Source organism: Dreissena polymorpha, chromosome 8, assembly GCF_020536995.1.
Source record: "Dreissena polymorpha isolate Duluth1 chromosome 8, UMN_Dpol_1.0, whole genome shotgun sequence".
NCBI classification, from domain to species: Eukaryota; Metazoa; Mollusca; class Bivalvia; order Myida; family Dreissenidae; genus Dreissena; species Dreissena polymorpha.
This window is the reverse complement of record NC_068362.1, coordinates 42,604,780-42,625,326: the sequence shown is the minus strand read 5'-3', so window position 1 is coordinate 42,625,326 and position 20,547 is coordinate 42,604,780.

Below are 20,547 nucleotides of genomic sequence, written 5' to 3'. Positions count from 1 at the left end.
ACAATACAAGACACTGCACCTTTGACACTTCACACCGCCGGACATAGGGTGGTTACAATACAGGACACTGCACCTATGACACTTCACTCAACAAGACATAGGGTGGTTACAATACAGGGCACCGCTAATTTGACACTTCACACCACCAGACATAAGGTGGTTACAATACAGGACACTGCACATTTGACACTTCACACCGCCAGACATAGGGTGGTTACAATACAGGACACCGCTAATTTGACATTTCACACTGCCAGACATGGGTTGGTTACAATAAAGAATACTGCTTATTTGACACTTCACACTGCCAGACATAGGGTGGTTACAATACAGGACACCGCACATTTGACAATCCACACTGCCAGACATAGGGTAGTTACAATGCAATAAGTTCAAAGTAATATAGTCATATTCTAAGTGGAAGAGAGGACCATAATTGAAACATATTGATCGCTTATGATTTAAGGAAGTTGTGCTTAAAAGACGATTCTGAGTTCAGGACATAAAACAAACTATTAAGATTTCATTTCAATTTTGATCCCAATAACTTAGGGCGGATGGTTTGAGGGTCCTTCAAAAATAAAAATAATTAAATATTTGTTGGTGTTTTTACCATGTTTAAAAAAAAATCTTTTTGTTTGGGGGGGGGGGGGGGCAGTGTAGAGGGGGGTATAATGTGGGGGTGTAGTATTTTATTAGATGATCTTTCAATATATATATATATATATATATATATATATAGACATAGCTATATCAATAATATGCATATCCTAAGTGGAACAAGAGATGTGTTTGTCAGAAACACAATGCCCCCTATTGCGCCGCTTATAAGTATAAATTTGACCTTTGACCTTGAAGGATGTCCTTAACCTTTCACAACTCAAAATGTGCAGCTCTGTGAGATACACATGCATGCCAAATATAAAGTTGCAATCTTCAATATTGCAAAATTTATGACCAAGGTTAGAGTTTTGACTCTGCCTTGAAGCCATACATTTGACCTTTTACCTTGAAGGATGACCTTGACCTTTCACCCCTCAAAGTGCACGGATCCATGAGATACACATGTATGCCAAATATCAAGTTGCTATCTTCAATATTGCAAAAGTTATTACCAAGGTTAAAGTTTTGATGCCACTTTGAAGCCATTAATTTGACATTTGACCTTGAAGTGTGACCTTGACCTTGATCTGTCACAACTCAAAATGTGCAGCTCCTTGAGATACACATGCATGCAAAACATCAAGATGCTATCTTCACTATTGCAAATGTCATTCAATATTGCAAAACTTTAACCAAGGTTAAAGTTTTCCACATAATGACAAAAAGACAGACAGACAGACAGGCCAAAAACATTATACCCCCAATCATTAAATCAGGAGGCATTAAAAGGGTCATAATTCTTACAAAATGCTTGATACAGTTGTCTGCTCTTGTTTATAGATTAGGGTCATGTTGGTAAATAAGTATGCAAAATATGAAAGCAATATGTCCATGAAGAGAGAAAATATTTGAGGTGGTATGCAAACTTTAACATAGATTTATCAATAATATGTATATTCTAAGTGGAAAAAAGGCTTTAATTCTTGCAAAATGCTTGATACAGTTGTCTGCTCTTGTTTAAATTATAGTTTCGGGTCATGTTGGTAAAGAAGTATGCAAAATATGAACGCAATACAGTACAGCCAATGCGGCACAAACATAATCCGCGGCTACGCCACGGCCAGATTATTAGTCCGCGGCGGCCGAATCGTGTGTTCACGCGGCGTATCGCCGTGGCACTCGGCATCGATCCGCGCAACGACGCAACAACGTGTATGAACCACGCGTACTTTTGCGGAGTAAATCCGCCGCATACATACGCGGCGGATCGAGTGAAAAGATATCCACCTACATGTACATACATGTATGTGTAGCGTAGAATTAATTATGCGCAACTGTTTATGTTTCGTTCGATTATCATTATTAAATTTATAATCCGAAACACACTTCCGAATTTTAATGCTAACGCGTCCTTTGGCAAATTCTAGCGTCAAATAAACAGTGCTAAAATATCCTTTGTTTCATAAAAAGCGCGCGAAAATTATGCAGACATGTAGAACGTCGTTTGGAAAGTTTGGGTGTATTTTGTGTTGTATAAATACATGAACATCACGTCAGGCGTAAATCGCGTGTTCAGTGGAGAAAAAAAACGCCCCGATTAGACGTTATTTCATCATCTCTATAAATAGTAACAAATGCCAAAATGTTTTTGATACTTAAGGAAATATCGAGAATGTTTGTGTATCGTATATATTAACCAGCATTTGCTTTAAAACTGGAATATACGGGATTATCGGGTAATTAGTAGCGATATTAACTGTATAATATGAACAAAATAAAACGTGTTTATATACGCATATTCAAACAATAGTTATAATAAGCTGATAATTAACAAAACTACAAATACGTCGTCACCGTCTTGATTATTGATGTGGCTTCAAACTGCTAATTTTCTCAGCTAAAATATAATAGCGGAATCAACATGCAATTAATTTATAAATCCACCATATGCTGGAGCCTTGACCACTTGTATGTGCGAAAAAATAATTACGTGACCTTGTTTATGTGTGAAATACATACGCTACGGGCGGGAAACAAACTTAATAATTGGCCAGACACATTAACCATGCTTACATGTATATGCTAATACAATCCGCGCACAATAAATTTATTATGATTTTAATTATTATTATAATTGTTCTTTCAAAATTTGTTGACTACATGTAACTAATAATTTAAAAAAAATAATATTTCATGATCGCATCGACTCGGCATCATGTCGCGGACCGCGGCATGCCTCGGCGGACAGATGCGAAGTTTCGCGGCAAAATGCGACTTGCCGCCGCATACTGACGCGGCTTCAACGACTGACGCGGCATCGACTCGTTTCGCCTTGCCGCCGCGGATCGCGAAATACGTTTGTTCGGCTTTGGCTGTACTGTATGTCAAGGGGCATAGAAAATATTTGAGGTGGTACGCATTATTATTAACTTTAACATAGATGGATCAATAATATGCATATTTTAAGTGAAAAAAAGGCCATAATTCTTACATAATGCTTGATACAGTTGTCTGCTCTTGCTTATATATTGGGGTCATGTTGGTCAAGAAGTATGCAAAATAAGAAAGCCATGTGTCAATGGACATAGTAAATAGTTGAGGTGGTACGCAAACTTTAACATAGATTTATCAATAATATGCATATTCTAAGTAGAAAAAGGGCCATAATTCTTACAAAATGCTTGATACAGTTGTCTGCTCTTGTTCATAGATTGGGGTCATGTTGGTAACGAAGTATGCAAAACATGAGAGCAAATATATGTCAAGGGACATAGAAAATATTTGAGGTGGTACGCATACTTTATCAATCCAACGCTAACGCTCATGCTATTTAACAATCCAACGCTAACGCTCACGCTAATGCTGACCCAGGGGTGAGGATAGCTCCACTATATATATTTCATGTACCAGTATAAAAGTTGAGCTCAAAATTGTCGCCACAGGAATTTTAGTATGCATTGGACAATTGGAAGTAGTAATAATTAGAGCTGCAACAATACGCCAAAAAATGTTTTGCAATAAGTGTCAGTTCAAAAACCCGTATGGAAATATATTGTAATATATTGCTAACTTGTGCCAGAATTATAACTTACCAGCTAATCACCAAAACCAACTGTATTACATGAATATAACCTTTGTATTGTTTGTTTAGGTTCAAGTTATATCCCATTGGAAATTCTAGCCTTTTTTACAAAATGCTTTTTAAACACAATTAACTCTTTTTTTGGCTTTACAAAGCATTTTGTTATGAAAGATTAGTATTGTCATTTTGTCCATTGGATATTCCCATTAAACATTAAGTGTAATAACCTGAAAGAGAATTGTGGATGTTTAAAAGCCAGTCCTGTGACTTATCAGAATGCTGTTACATAACAATGTTTTTGATCATTATTACTTCTGTTTATAATACATCAATTTACAGTTTTACAATGTATTATGGGTTTTTTCTGTATTTCCACAAGGTTCATCTTAAATTTAACAGTATGACATGCAAAAGCAGATCTTGCGGACTCCCATGTATCAACACTACTCCGTATAGTAAACTTTTTGCAATGCTATTTTTACGTAACAATTTATTTTTACTAAACACTGATTTGTTTTGTTTTTGTAACCTTGATATAATTATTTGTGATGGCTTTTCTGGATGAAATGTGGATGAATTTTTGTAGAATTTTGTACCGGTATGATGAAAATTGTATTGCAATACAATATGCAGATTGCAATATATACAGAGATACCGGTATATTGTTGCAGCACTAGTAATAATATATAATGAAATGCACATTAAGTTCCACTATACACATGCACACTATTAATAACAGGACTTTAGTGAAGTTAAAATTTCATGAAAGTAGGTTTTGTGTAGGCATAAGTTCGAATCCCACTAAAGGCATGTATTGTAAAACAAAAAATAAAACATCTTGTTTAGATAAATACCTTTTTGAAAACAAAGAATATGCATTATCATGGGGAAATACTATTCATATACCCATTTAAACATTTTGGATTTTCTGATACGATCATTCATTCAATTCACAAACATTGATTGAAAGAGGGGGTTTTGTGGAGCCTTAAATCTTCTTGTTCCCACTGATGTCTACTGATTCTGTTCAAACCTTTTGAATCTGTATATATTATCATAGAACAATAGAACATTTATAAAGTCGTACTTGTCACTGCTTAAATTGTTTTCAACAGATAGAGTTAAAAATGCTAAAGATAAATCTAAGACCAGTATGATAATAGACCAGTGTTGGTAGTGCTTTTGTTATTTAATTATGGCTATAACATTCAGTCAGTTTAAAGAGATATGATCCATTGTTTAAATATGCTTTGTAACTGAACAATCCCAAAGTCCAAATTACAGCAATCATGGCAGAGATTCACATGTTATCATGTTGCAAAAATATCACTGCTCCAGTTTTAGCATTAAAAGCATTTTTTTAATATAAAGATAATGAGATTTTGTTTGTAAATGGTTAGCGCTGCAAGGAGGACGTACTTTTAAAAAAAATTATCCGATACTAAAGCACTAGGATTTTTTTGTTAATAATCAGGTCCGGTATTCGGCCCCATTTCGAACTAAAAAAAGTTCCTAATTGAAGGTTCAGGGCTCGACATTAACTTTTGAAGCCACTTGTCCGATCGGACAAGTAGACCAAAATTTGGTCCTGACCAAAAAGCATCTTGTCCTGATCATTATATCTTATTCTGCTCAGTACTTTGCAAAATAATGAAATAATGCAAAATGCTCAAATCTTAAAGACTTTAATCGTTCAAAATACATATGTTAACATAATTGTAAGCCATTTCAATACCTAAGGTATTTTTTTTAAGTGTCCTGTGATTTTGAAGACGAAAAACCCAAGGAAAGCAGATAAGACATTTTTAAGCAGACGACATTGTACTAACAAAAACAAACCACAAATGGGAATGATGTCGTAAAATCATTCTATACATAGAGATGACGTTGTTACGTTAATTGTCTGTAAGATCAGTGTGTACCGGTGTCGTAAAATGCATATTCTTTACAAGGGAGAATATTTTTGTTATCTTGGCAAAGAAAAATGTTAAGGGTTGCTTCCCTTGTGAACAGTGCGGTGTAGTATTGCATGGAACTATCGGAATATCTCCTTCTTTGTCGTTTAAATGTCAACAAAATATAATTGAAAAAGTTGTGTGGTAACTCCACAGAAATAACGGATTTAAAGGCATTTTTTTCTAAGTAATGAAATTATAACGACCACTTGTCCTGTCGGACTAGCAAATTCTTTATTTACTTGTCCGGACCAACAATTTGGTTGTCCCGGACAGTCGGACTACCGTTAATGTGGAGCTCTGAGGTTTCGAAAAAAAGGATTTTTTTTTTAAATTTCAACATTAATAACTGCATATACTTTTAGACATGAACTAAAGTCATCAACATGATTTAATGTTTGAGGTAAATTTATGGAATTTATGAAATACTCATTCAAAATATTTTGACCAAGTTAATACAGGTGATAAATAACAGGTTTGATAATTATTTGATAACTGCGTAGAACAACTTGCTTTTATCTGCAATTAATAATTATCTTAAATTACAATGTTCAACAACAATTTGCAACACACAGTATCAAATATATGGATTTCTTGGCAATTGCATGAGGACTGCAAAGACATGCCCACATATTCCATTGGTTTCAAGGATATATGTCAAAAGCCAAAAAATGGTACTTGAAATGAAAGGCAACACACATTTTACAGCTGACAGTGACTGATCACAATATAATATATCTAAGAACTTGAAACACAGTTGAGAATGCAATATGTAATTGGGCTGCATGCCAATGAGGCTGTGACTTTTGTTGATATCAATGTTATCTTACCTGATCCGACTTGGTGACTTGTGATTCTTGACTTGACAACTATCCCCTGCACTGTCATTTCCACCGAAACATGAGGTTGGTCAGTATAGGGTCAAATCTCTGCTCACTTTACAACTGTTTCATCTACAATCACTTTCACCTCAACAGGAAGGAGGTTAGGACATGTCCAGTGTCTAGCTAGAATAATATTTGAAATATTCTGTAGCTTACTAGACACTTATTCCAACCACAGTCACTTCCACCTACACAGTTTGGATGTCAGTACATGTCCAGTGTCTGACTGGAGTTTTCTGCTGCTCACTAAATAACTATCCCAACCACTGTCACTTCCACCTAAACAGGAGAGAACCAGTATAGCGTCAAGGGTTTAGCTTGAGTAACAGTTTCTGCTGATCAATATATAACTGTTCCAAAAGCAGTCTCGTTCGCAAAGACAGGGTGGAGTTCCGTGAATGTACAGCGTCTGGCGGAAGTTCTATCTCTCTTGCTTACTATGCTTAACACCCTTGCTTGCCAAAGTGCCCTCTGTACATCAACTGTGTATTCAAAACAGAAAACTAATTAACAGATGAAATATTTTCCAAAAAGGTGAAAAAAACTCTGTGAATAATTGTACATATATTATAAGTGCTTTAATACCTGTTCAGAAATCACACACCCTACAAATGTTCAAATGATGTGTGAAAAACATCTACAAGTAATTGAAATCAACTTACCAACGTTTTCATCATAACCCCCAATATAATTCAATTTTTTATTATAAGTTAATGATATCTTATTATAAAACTGAAACCATATAACAATTATCTCGCTCATATACATGTATGTTGCTATGTCTGCTTTACAATACAAATCAGGGATACAGAATGTAGAAGTAAAGACATATATACAATTGTGTTTGTTTTAGAATGTTTTTTAAAATGAAGCTTAAACAAAATACTTGTGTTTTGTGTGTTCATTGGCTATTCGAGAGCCATATAAATATTGCATGTATCATCTAATTAGGTGTTTTCATGGCTCTATTGATAGTAAAACAGAATATACCAATTAAATCGATGTGATGTATAAATCAAGGCATTCTCGTTCTTAATATAAACACAATCATTCTCCACTTGCTGGGATGATAAAGTATATCGTTATGTCACATATCATTTACTACTTGCTTGGGTAACATATAGTATATCATTATGAATCACCAAAGGATAGTTCTCTATTGCAATAGACATTTGGCCATCTAAACTTAAAAATTTGATTCACTGAACATATTTTTTATATAAACGTAACAGTGCTTTTTTACATTCAAAATCGGGTCCAGTAAACTGATACATTCCCAATCAAAAAAAGTGTATATTTTTCCCAAATGGAAGCTAAAAATTCCTAATGGAAGGTTTGCAAAAAAAATATTTTTTTTTAGATCTCAATATTTTGTTATCTCCCATCCAAGTTCAACCATAGTAAATATAATACTGGACACATTTTTATTCTCAATTTTGAAGCATATTTTGCAAAACAACAACACCAATTTCCCAATTTTAGTCAAAACGCTGTGAATTTCCCCAATTTAAAGGGGCCTGGCCCCATTCCCAAAATGGTGAAAAAAACACAATAACAGTTTTCCTTATTCTCAATATCTACCTTCCTAATTGTATCACGAGTGATAACAATGCAATACAGTACAGCCAAGACGGAACAAACATTATCCGCGGCTACGCCACGGCAAGATTATTAGTACGCGGCGGCCATATCGTGTGTTTATGCGGTGAATCGCCACAGCACTCGGCATCGTTCCGTGCAACGACGCCGAGCCTGTATCAACCTCGCGTACTTTCGCAGAGTGAAACCGCCGCATACGTACGCAGCGGATCAAATAAATAGATATACATCTACATGTTCATTTGTGTAGCATAGAAACCTAGATTTAGGCCACTTTCATAGTTATTAGTTTCATGTTATAAAGTGATATCATGGGCATCGTACAGTTTATAGGTGCCTATTGCAACCGTTGTTTATTGTTTGTGTTTTCTTTAATATGCACTTATATTTGTTAATGCAGAATCAACATACTAAAACAATATCCCGGAAAGAGGAAAATAATGCATTTGAATATCAACCGTACTTCAACAATTGACGACAGAAATTATTCGATTTACGATGTAATTCTAGGTTTAGTGCAGATTCATTCATACGACACAAAGACACTATTTTGTTTTACGGATCCTTTTTTCTTAGAGGACTGGATGAGTCATGTAAAATATCGACTATAATAAAAAAAATTTATAAACAACTGGTAGCAATATGTGTGGCAGATAATTGGTCAGTAACCACATTTCAACAAACTATTTTGACCTGTTAATTCTTTTCAGCTCAATTCTACAGTTAAATGTGCCCATAATATTATTTTAATAAGCGGATATGATTTTTATATGATGCTTTACAGAATATTTATATAATATCACGTCTTTAAATATATTGATATTTATTCAAATGAAGCCTTTAATTAGATATTTGCAAAATATAATGGTTACCGCTTCTATATACACACAATGCAGCGTTTAAATTATGTGTTTGAATGTACATGTACATGTAGTAACATATTTGTATTTCATTTTTAGTGTTTGGCTGTTTTATTCAAGCAGTGCTACAAGGACAGCGTAAGTCGGAAGTAAATTATAACGTGTGTGGTATTTTGATGACTTCGATTTTTGTTGAAATTTTCAGGATAACAACAATTTGTTTATAAACGGGAATGCACTCACTAAAAAACACAACAGCAGGCTATTTTATTAACTATGTTATCTATTTTATTTTGAATCCGCGCACATTAAATATTATGATTTGAGATATTATTATAAATGTTCTTTTAATTTTTTTTAACAACTAATCATTTAAAAAAAGATTGTTTATGATACATGTACGCATCAACTCGGCGTCATGTCGCGGATCGAGGCTTGCCTCGGCATGCCGCGGCAGACAGATGCGAAGCTTCGTGACGAAATTTGACTTGCCGCCGCATACTTACGGGGCTTCAAAAGCTGACGCGGCATAGACTCGTTTCGCCTTGCCGCCGATCGATCGCGAAATAAGTTTGTTCCGCCTTGGCTGTAATGTAGTATAAGGTAAAATATGTTTATATTCACAGTTCTCAATTTATAGAATGTTGAACACAAGTTCACAAATAACTATAGGTTTACTATTGACAATGACAAAAATGCTTTATAATCGCTAAAACAAAATATAAACAAAAGCACCACATAACAGGTGCCAAGGCTTGGCTGCAGGTGCTGTTTAGAATAAATGAAAGCTTGTCCGAATTTTTTTTAGAGATCCCAGTGACATTGACCTTTGACCTACAGGGTCTTCCCCAGGCCATTTAAGCGCCCCTTGCCGGGGCGCTTGAATTTCGAAATCAGAGTCCCCGGGGCGCTTGAAATTTTCCGATCAGTGTATTTTTCAGTAAAAGAAAGTGGAGATTGTCCAAAAAAATCAAGGTTTACCTATCAGTGTATCAATATTCCCTGTTTTAAAAGAGCACTCGGTACATACTTTCACAAGTAATCGCCATAAACACCACATGGGGTAATGGATAATCCACTGATAAGAGAATAGCATGACGCGCGTATCGATTATTCTAGCCACATTACACGGTCATTTAAATGCTGAAAAGGATGTACCTGGTAACTTTCCAGTCGTCAAACTGTGAAGTTCATCGTCCAATTGGTTACGCGAATGCTTATGAGGGCGGGGTTAACTATCGACCATTATTTTTGATTGACGTCGGGCATGAAGTACCGGTAAGAGTTTACCGCAGCTTGATTAGCAAGAAGTTGTACCATTTGAGTAATATAAAACCGGTAATTAGTACAGTACAGAACATTAAAGATGGTTTCGGGCATCATCATCACACCTTTTTACTGTAAACAAGTGTTACCTATGACTCATATTAATACGAGAAATTAATTGCAAGTGGTAAACAATTAATTATTATAGCGAGTAAGTTGTGCAAATGACTCCCGGTTACAATTATGTGATAACAATTTATTTAATTCCAGTACATGTATATTTCAACATGTCCATTTATAGAACTGATTCACCTCGTTTTTCTGACATTTATTCGACACGTTATGAATTTTAACAAATTTTCGTTGAATTAATTACGCACACTTGTAAATGTCTCGTCCGATAATCGATAGTTTGAAGACTGATGATGGCAACCGGCCGTGATCCTCGTGGACAACGTGAATTTCATGCATAATTCCGTCAAAACATTTATTCGACTCGTAAAGTGTTTAAACAAATTATCGTTGAATTTATAACGCAACGGTTAATATTTGTTGAAATCTCAAATGGGAATAATTAAATTTGTAATCCGAAACCCATTCCCGTAAGTCGATGTTAACGCGTTTTTAATCCGAAACACACTTCCGAATGTAAATGTTACCGCAACGTTAAATATTTTTGCTTCAAATTAGCAGTGCAAATTTATTTTGTGTCGAATCTTTTTCTCAATTAAAAAGAGCGCAAAAATTATGCAGCATGTACAACGTCGCGTCTATTGCATACAAATGGCGTGTATTGAGCGTTTTAACAAGCGCACAACAGGTCAGGGGATTGACGCATATTCAGAGGCAATATTTCATCAAATCTATAAATAGTCACTTAAAAAATGGCAAGGTTTGTGTTAAAGAAATAACTGAAAGCTTTTATCGTAAATATTTACCAGAAAGAGATTGATAAAAACGGAGTAAACTGATAAAAACGGAGTAAACGGGATTATCGGGTAATAAATAGAAACTTGAAAAAAGTAAGTATACAGTAATAGAGTCGGGTTGAAACGGATGTATTGGGGAATCGTTCGAGTCGGGATTTTACTATCTGTGCGGAAAAGTTTTAAAACAATTAAACAATATAAAAAAAATATTTTTAAATGACTGGGGGATTTTTTTTGAAGAGTCATAGCGCACCAAATGACGTCTTTTGACGCTGTTTTTCGTTGAGTTATAACGCACCACAAAACGTGAATTGAGACGTTAAATTAAAAAAAAAATCAACGTCAGGAGAGGACCCACCCCTGCTCGGCCCCGGGGCGCCTGAAAAAATTCCTGGGGAAGGCACTGACCTAGTGACCCAAAAAATGGGTGTGCCATGTAAAATTCATCAAGTTGCATCTACACTGCGGGGAAACACAGGATCACAAAAGTACATCTTACGTACAACATGGCGGAAAAAGCTCTCGCTTAATAACAAAAATCAAGGTATTCTCATATTTTATAATATCTAAATTAATGATAACTATGCGCAAAGTACATGCTTAGTCTCCTTATGTACTCTGGTAATTGTCATTTTCCTGAGATTTCTGTTGTTTTCTCAAACATTCAGACACAATAAACAATGAAAATTGTACATCGTCTGAACATACTTTATTTTGACACGTTTGCTATTCAAGATGACAAACAAACAAATACAAATAACATTTTTTGCTTTCTAACATGCTTATAATATTTTGTACAAGGTTGTCCACGTTGTTTAAGCATTTTTTAGATCTGTTGCGAGTAATTTGGAAAATAGTACATCGTCTGAATGTTTTTTGAGTACATTGTCTGCACGGTTTTGAGTACATCATCTGAACAGCTTCTGTTTTTACTTTTAATATCCAGTGATTCCCTGCAGTGATCTACATATGAAGTTCCAATGTTATGGTCTGACAGAGATTGGTTGACACATTGTTAACTGTTAGGGTAACAAGTAATGCATCAACAACAAAGTACAGTCAACAGCGCTGTGTTTATGACTACCTAATTCATGAGAAAAATGTATTCCTCGCACATTTATTTTGTATTTATCTTCACCAATTATCTTATAGTATATTTTGAATTTGTTTATAGTGTCAAAAAAATATAAAAAAATCAAACGGGAATTTCCATAATAAAATTATATTCTTAATATTCTTAGGTATCGTCAATATTCCAACAATTTTCATATAATATTTTAATGGTGCAGGGCTCGACATTAACTTTTGAAGCCACTTGTCCAGTCGGACAAGTAGACCATAATTTCACTTGTCCTGACCAAAAAGCAACTTGTCCTGACCATTATATCTTTATTCTGCTCAGAACTTTGCACAATAATGAAATAATACAAAATGCTCAAATCATAAAGACTTGAATCGTTCAAATTACATGTCAACATAATTGTAGGCAATTTCAATACAAAAAGAACTGACTAGAATAACAGGAAAACTCAAAATTATTGATTTTTAAACATAATACAAAGCCATAATACCTGACAAAAACTTGTGTGTTGCCAGCATCAAACAGAAAATGTTAAAACTGATGTAAATGTACAGTACTTAACTAATATTTAAAAAAAAATCATTCTATACATAGGGAGGACGTCACTTCGTTAATTGTCTGTAAGATCGGTGTGTACCGGTGTCGTAAAATGCATATTCTTTACAAGGGAGAATATTCTTGCTATCTTGGCAAAGAAAAAATGTTAAGGGTTGCTTCCCTTGTGAACAGTAAGGTGTAGTATCACATGGAACTATCGGAATATCTCGGGCTTCGACGATTAAACGTATACAAAATATACTCGGAAAAGTTGAGTGATATCTCCACAGAAATAATGGCTTTAAAGGCATTTTTTCTAAGTTATACAATTATAATTACCACTTGTCCTGTCAGACTAGCAAATTTCTTTATTTACTTGTTCGGACTAACAATTTGGTTGTCCGGGACAGTCGGACTACCTTTAATGTCCAGCCCTGTAAAGCTCAAGGTTCCAATATACTAAATCATAATGTATCCCTCCATGGTAGACAAAAGTGCTTATTTCTAACCAGTTTCTATTCTGCTATAAATGCCATTTAGCATTTGCAACCAAGCCTTTTTATGATTATTTCCTTTAAGTCTTTCTTTCCTATATGTGTGTTATATGTGTTGCGGCAGTTTATTTAACCGAGAATATATTTATAGCATCATCGATTATGCTATTATCACAACTCAATATTTTTGTTGTCAGTATCGTCAGAAATGACCGAGTTGGTTCATAATTTAATTGTCAGTGGTTCGATCCCAGGTGGGGTAAAAAAAATTTTTTACGTTTTTTTATATCCTTAATTTAATTCTTGTTTTGTAGCTTTTAAGTCATGTCGTTTAAATTGATCAATTTAAAGCATTTAATCACAAACTTCAAAACAAGCTGAAATCTGTGAACAAGTACATGTTAGTTGTTAATGATTAAGGTCGAGTTTGATACTGTATGGTATTATGTTTGTGATTAAATATTGTTTTTTATTAATGTCTTTTTGTAAGCTGTTGTGATCCCAGTTAAGATTGTAAACAATTTCTAATGTTTATGCATATTTCTTAGCATCTATGTACCGGTACTTGGGTTTTGCCAAATTGATGTATTTTTATAAAATTTGATGTAGACAATAGGGATACAGTACAGCCAAAGCGGCACAAACATAATCCGCGGCTACGCCACGGCCAGATTATTAGTCCGCGGCGGCCAAATCGTGTGTTCACGCGGCGTATCGCCGTGGCACTCGGCATCGATCCGCGCAACGACGCCGAGTCTGTATTAACCATGCGTACTTTCGCGGAGTAAATCCGCCGCATACGTACGCGGCGGATCGAGTGAAAAGATATCCACCTACATGTACATACCTGTATGTGTAGCGTAGAATTAATTACGCGCAACTGTTTATGATTCGTTCGATTATCATTATTAAATTTTTAATCCGAAACACACTTCCGAATTTTAATGCTAACGCGTCCTTTGGCAAATTCTAGCGTCAAATAAACAGTGCTAAAATATCCTTTGTTTCATAAAAACCGCGCGAAAATTATGCAGACATGTAGAACGTCGTTTGGAAAGTTTGGGTGTATTTTGTGTTGTGTAAATACATGAACATCACGTCAGGCGTAAATCGCGTGTTCAGTGGAGAAAAAAAAACGCCCCGATTAGACGTTATTTCATCATCTCTATAAATAGTAACAAATGCCAAAATGTATTTGATACATAAGGAAATATCGAGAATGTTTGTGTATCGTAAATATTTACCAGCATTTGCTTTAAAACTGGAATATACAGGATTATCGGGTAATTAGTAGCGATATTAACTGTATAATATGAACAAAATAAAACGTGTTTATATACGCATATTCAAACAATAGTTATAATAAGCTGATAATTAACAAAACTACAAATACGTCGTCACCGTCTTGATTATTGATGTGGCTTCAAACTGCTAATTTTCTCAGCTAAAATATAATAGCGGAATCAACATGCAATTAATTTATAAATCCACCATATGCTGGAGCCTTGACCACTTGTATGTGCGAAAACATAATTACGTGACCTTGTTTATGTGTGAAATACATACGCTACGGGCGGGAAACAAACTTAATAATTGGCCAGACACATTAACTATGCTTACATGTATATGCTAATACAATCCGCGCACAATAAATTTATTATGATTTTAATTATTATTATAATTGTTCTTTCAAAATTTGTTAACTACATGTAACTAATAATAAAAAAAAAAAAATTCATGATCGCATCGACTCGGCATCATGTCGCGGACCGCGGCATGCCTCGGCGGACAGATGCGAAGTTTCGCGGCGAAATGCGACTTGCCGCCGCATACTGACACGGCTTCAACGACTGACGCGGCATCGACTCGTTTCGCCTTGCCGCCGCGGATCGCGAAATACGTTTGTTCCGCTTTGGCTGTACTGTAGGTACAACAAAAAATCTCGGTTAAAAGTGCGGTGACCCCCTTTTTATTTGTGTTTTATGATGACAATACGTAGATGAAGATATTTTAGCAGTTTTGCAGAATTCTATTTGACAGAATTATTTTAAATTACATTTTGGTGTTAAAAATAGTAAAAAATTGATGTTTTTTGGGTCGACATAAAAATTAACAAAATTTTTGGCATTGTGTTGTTTAATTAAATGGTATTTTATGTATCTCAGCTTATATAACATCTATATGTTGTCTATTTCATAGGTTATTAATTGGTTTCAGGCAATTAGAGATTTTCCAGTTTAAATGAAAAAGTACATGTTATAAAAATGATGAATAAAATCAAAACAAGGCCGGTGACCCTATATTTTTATTTCATTTTTCATATAGTACGGGCAAAAGCCCTCCAAGCGGGCGTTGACCGTTCATACATATGAAAATTTAGACATAAAATTACATAAGAATACCACATATGGATGCGTCTCAAAAACATTTGCCACGCGACATATATTTTCGCGATGCTATTTATGACTTTGAACAAATCAAAAACACTTTGACATATGCTAAATCACATGTAAATACATACCTCAGGAAAAATTATATCAATGACACCATAATTGTGTAGCGAATCGCACTAAATATTCTCGCATTATTTGTTTTATTTTGCAACCGTTACAGAATTAAGACATTACTCAATTAATATCTCCCTTGAATACTCTTCTTCAGTGGGTATAAGCCGAAGACAGTGGTTCACTACATATAGTGACAGTCTGTACCAAACACAATTTACATGAACATAACCCGTCTTAAATATATTGTCGAATCTCAGATTTCTGTCGAATTTATTTGCTTTGATCTTTTCGATATCTTATTGTTATTATTATCCTGACAAATCACAAACGCTTGTTAAAAAATTATTTGTTTTAAACATTATAGTTGGCAACTCTATTCTTCCAGTATTCTCGCGGTATTTCAATAACGACACCCTTCTGTTTATTTGTCAGAATTTGTGACGCATTTTCCATTCGCTCTCAGAAAGAAGTTTTACGTGTGATCATGAGCAATATTCTGGTAAGTTGTCCTTATTATCCACCAGAAACACATTTATTCACAAAATTCACAAAATTTAGAGATATCCCGATACCGTTGGATTTTCGTACCACAATATTACGTAAAAAATCTTCCAGATTCGAAATCAACAAAAAACAAGACATTTATCAATGGTCTGCATTATTGATCAAATTTTAAGATATTTGTTGGTTTTCCGTTTTTAGAAGCTGTTCTGCAAAGGCAAGAGCTGGGCATCATACAAGCCATTCTATCCAGCAAAACTGACAGTTTTGGTTTACAGAAATCAACAAAGGAGGGATTCCTGAACTATCAAAATTTCCAAGCTATACACACAGTTATTATCTGTTGGTTTACAGAAATCGACAAAGGAGGGATTCCTGAACTATCAAAATTTCCAAGCTATACACACAGTTATTCTCTGTGGTGATCTTTATTGGTTCTGTTGGTTTACTTGGATGGAACATGTGTGAACTTTTATAGAACTTTGAAAAGTCTATATATGTCTATCTATAAACAAAAATCAGCTATGGTATAATAAGATCAGATGTGCAAACAATGTCAAAGGGTTGTTAAATTAACAATTTGAAGGCAATTATGCTGAAAAAATATGAAAGTTCCCATGCAAATTTTGTCTGTATGTATATATTGTCTGTAAGTGTATGCCAATAATTAAAAATGTCAAACTAGTAATACAAAACTTACCACAAGTATGTAAAAGCACTACGTACCTGTGATCATTTTTAGTAAGATAGTGTAATTGTAAACAGTAGCAAATAGCTTGTTTAGTAAATGCATAATGCAATTAATATGAATGCTGTTCTATTGCGTAATTAATAAATTGGTTGTTACTTGTAAATCCATGATAAATGTTTTATGGCTAGTACAAAACCAGGAAATAATCTACATGCGCATCCCGCGTCTATGACGCACAAATATCCAGGGTTTTATTGGGTTGTGGGAGAAGGGGCCTTTAGCCCTTATGTGGGGGAAATTTTACGCGGGATTTTCCACTTTGGGGAAAAATTGTGCTCGTGGGAATTTTCACGGCGTTCCCCTTTTTGTGGGATTTGTTTACTTACTCTCTCATTATTACAATAACTTTGTACATGTTTGCACTATATTCATTGTTTTTTCCATAATTTATTACGTTTTGCAAGATTAAATTGAAATAGAATTGAGATATTATAATCATGAGACACATCTTTCTATTAAAAAAACAAAAACAAGATGTGTTTGAGAAACACAATGTCCCCGTATATGATGTTGACCTCGTAGGATGACCTTGACCTTGACCCTTCACCACTCAAAATGTGCAGCTCCTTGAGATACACATGCATTTCAAATATAAAATTGCTAGCTTCAATATTGCAGAAGTGACATTACATGCGCAATTTTGACCCATATACTTGACCTTGAAGGATGACCTTGACCTTGACCTTTCACCACTCAAAATGTGCAGCTCCATGAGATACACATGCATGCCAAATATCAAGTTGCTATCTTCCATATTGCAAAAGTATTCATAAAATAAGCAATTTGGGCCACATATATTTGACCTCTGACCTTGAAGGATGACCTTGACCTTGACCTTTCACCACTCAAAATGTGCAGCTCCATGAGATTCACGTGCATGCCAAATATCAAGTTGCTATCTTCAATATTGCAAAAGTATTCATAAAATAGCGATTTTGGCCACATATATTTGACCTCTGACCTTAAAGGATGACCTTGACCTTGACCTTTCACCACTCAAAATGTGCAGCTCCATGAGATACACATGCATGCCAAATATCAAGTTGCTATCTTGAATATTGAAATACTGCAAAAGTGTACATTAAATTAGCGATTTTGACCCATATATTTGACCTTTGACCTTGAAGGATGACCTTGACCTTTTTACCACTCAAAATGTGCAGCTCCATGAGATACATATGCATGCCAAATATCAAGTTGCAATCTTCAATATTGCAAAAGTTATTGCAAAATGTTAAAGTTGGCGCAAACAGACAGACAGACAGACAGACAGACCAACAGACAGGGCAAAAACAACTTTTTTTTAAGGGGGAATTTTTGGTTCTGAAAGGGGAAAAAAACCAGCCTAGTTTGGTGGGGGAAGACGCCGATATTCGGCGTCTGTTATATAAGGAAAAAAAAAACTGATATCGAAATAGACGCATAGTTTTGAAATATGTGCGTCCACTCGGACGCATTGCTGAAACGAATCCGTTTGCGCATACGCGAATCATCATAAGTACGAACCATCTTGGGTATGAGTCAAAAGTGAAGCGATGAACGCTGAGCTTAACCGAATGAGGCTTAAAGACAGCAACAATACTTTTGATTGGCTCTAGTCGAGCAGCTGCTGTATAATACGAACCAATTAGAATCGACCTTTTAAATAGATTGTGTTATGATAATTATTTTCTAGAGTCCCCGGATAAAAACCTGCCTTCACTTTTTGTAACTTAGTCATAAATAATACAGAAAAATGCCTCCGAAATAAGATGTTGAAGCTAAATCCAAAACAAACATGTCAACGGCTCGCAATTCGGACATTAACAATACTATAATCAGGTTCAAAATTCGGACGTTAACAATAATATTATAATTGACTTGCATCAAGTTGTAATGTTGTAACAGGTTACATTTATGAAACAGATAATGTAATAGCCTATGTGAAGGCAAACAAGATAGTGACAAACCTGAATTTGTTGTTTTGGTTTGCACATGTTTTGAGATTTTTTAAAGTTTAATGCAAAATATACTGTGAAACCATTTATTTTCGTCAGCACGAAATTTCGTCCCTTTTAAAAAAATGACTATTTCGTCAGCACTTAAATTCGTCCATTTCTGGTTTTGAAAAGAAAGCCTCCGATTTGTTTGTAATGTTTGTAATACATGAAATATGCGGTTGCGAAAAAATCATGCTGGGGAAAGAGGGGTGACACTTGGTAGTCACTTGCAGGAGGTGGGCCTTGTTTGGCATATGCCAATTAACAAGTCTGTTATTTCAGATGATAGTTACTGTCCCTTATTATTTTATGTCATTGGCACGGATAAGTGGGACTGAATAACCGTTAACGAGTGTTTTAAACAACAAAGGTACGGGTTTTTATGTATATGTACAAAAATAGTAGATGCAACCAAACAACCAAACACAATATGTTCTTTATTAATTTGTAATAAAAGCGCAGAATATATTTTAGTCAGGTGTTGATCACACATCGTCATATTCTAATTGCGTTTAATAGTATTGTCTTTAATCCGGATTTGTCGCGTGTTGGCTGTATAATCTGCAACAACCCTGAAAAACACAATACACACAATGGGTAATAAAGTTGTTAACAATTAGCGCTAATCAACACTATTCTACCTAAACGAAGTCGACGCATTCGATACAGCCTCATTGCATTCGCTTTTGTCAGGAAATGTCAGTTGTCAGTACACTGTATAATGTACATCCCTTTGTGTCAAAACCGGATTTAAATTGAGTGTGAATAGTCGATTGTTCCATGTTCTTTGTATCAATACCATCCGGGTACTATACTATAAGTATACCAGTCTACAAACAAGGTGCACGCTTCCGCATATGGGTATTCGGACGTTCAATCATTCATTCATTCAATCATTCGACCAGAACCCGCTGATGATATGCACATCTTCTCTTGGTAGTGAAGCTTCCCATAAAGTTTCATTGAATTCCGGTCATTAGTTGCTGAGAAATAGCCCGGACAAGAATTGCACTGTATGTACAATTAATGGAAAATTTCAAAGGGCCATAACTCTGTGAAAAATCATCTGACTAGAATGCGCTGATAATATGAACATCCCCTCTTGGTAGTGAAGCTTCCCATAAAGTTTCATTGAATTCCGGTCATTAGTTGCTGTGAAATAGCCCGGACAAAAATTGTGCGCGGACGGACAGACACACGGACGAAGCGGCGACTATATGCTCCCCCCAAAATTTTTTGGGGGAGCTTTATAATAATTCAATTATGCTTTGGTAAGACATATTTTCTGATTTATAAAATATTTTGTAAAAAGTAAGATTTTTATATGATGTCTTATGTCAGGAAATTATACTTAAATTCTGCAATAAAAGTGAAATTTTATCTTTTTATTTTCTTTATAGAATCATTTATTAATCAAGTCAGCAACAGTCAATCTTGTTTTTTAATAACACTGTTTTAATTATGGAAGTGTGATAGTAATAAACTTTTTCTTTGTGTTTCAGTATAGAACAGATATCGG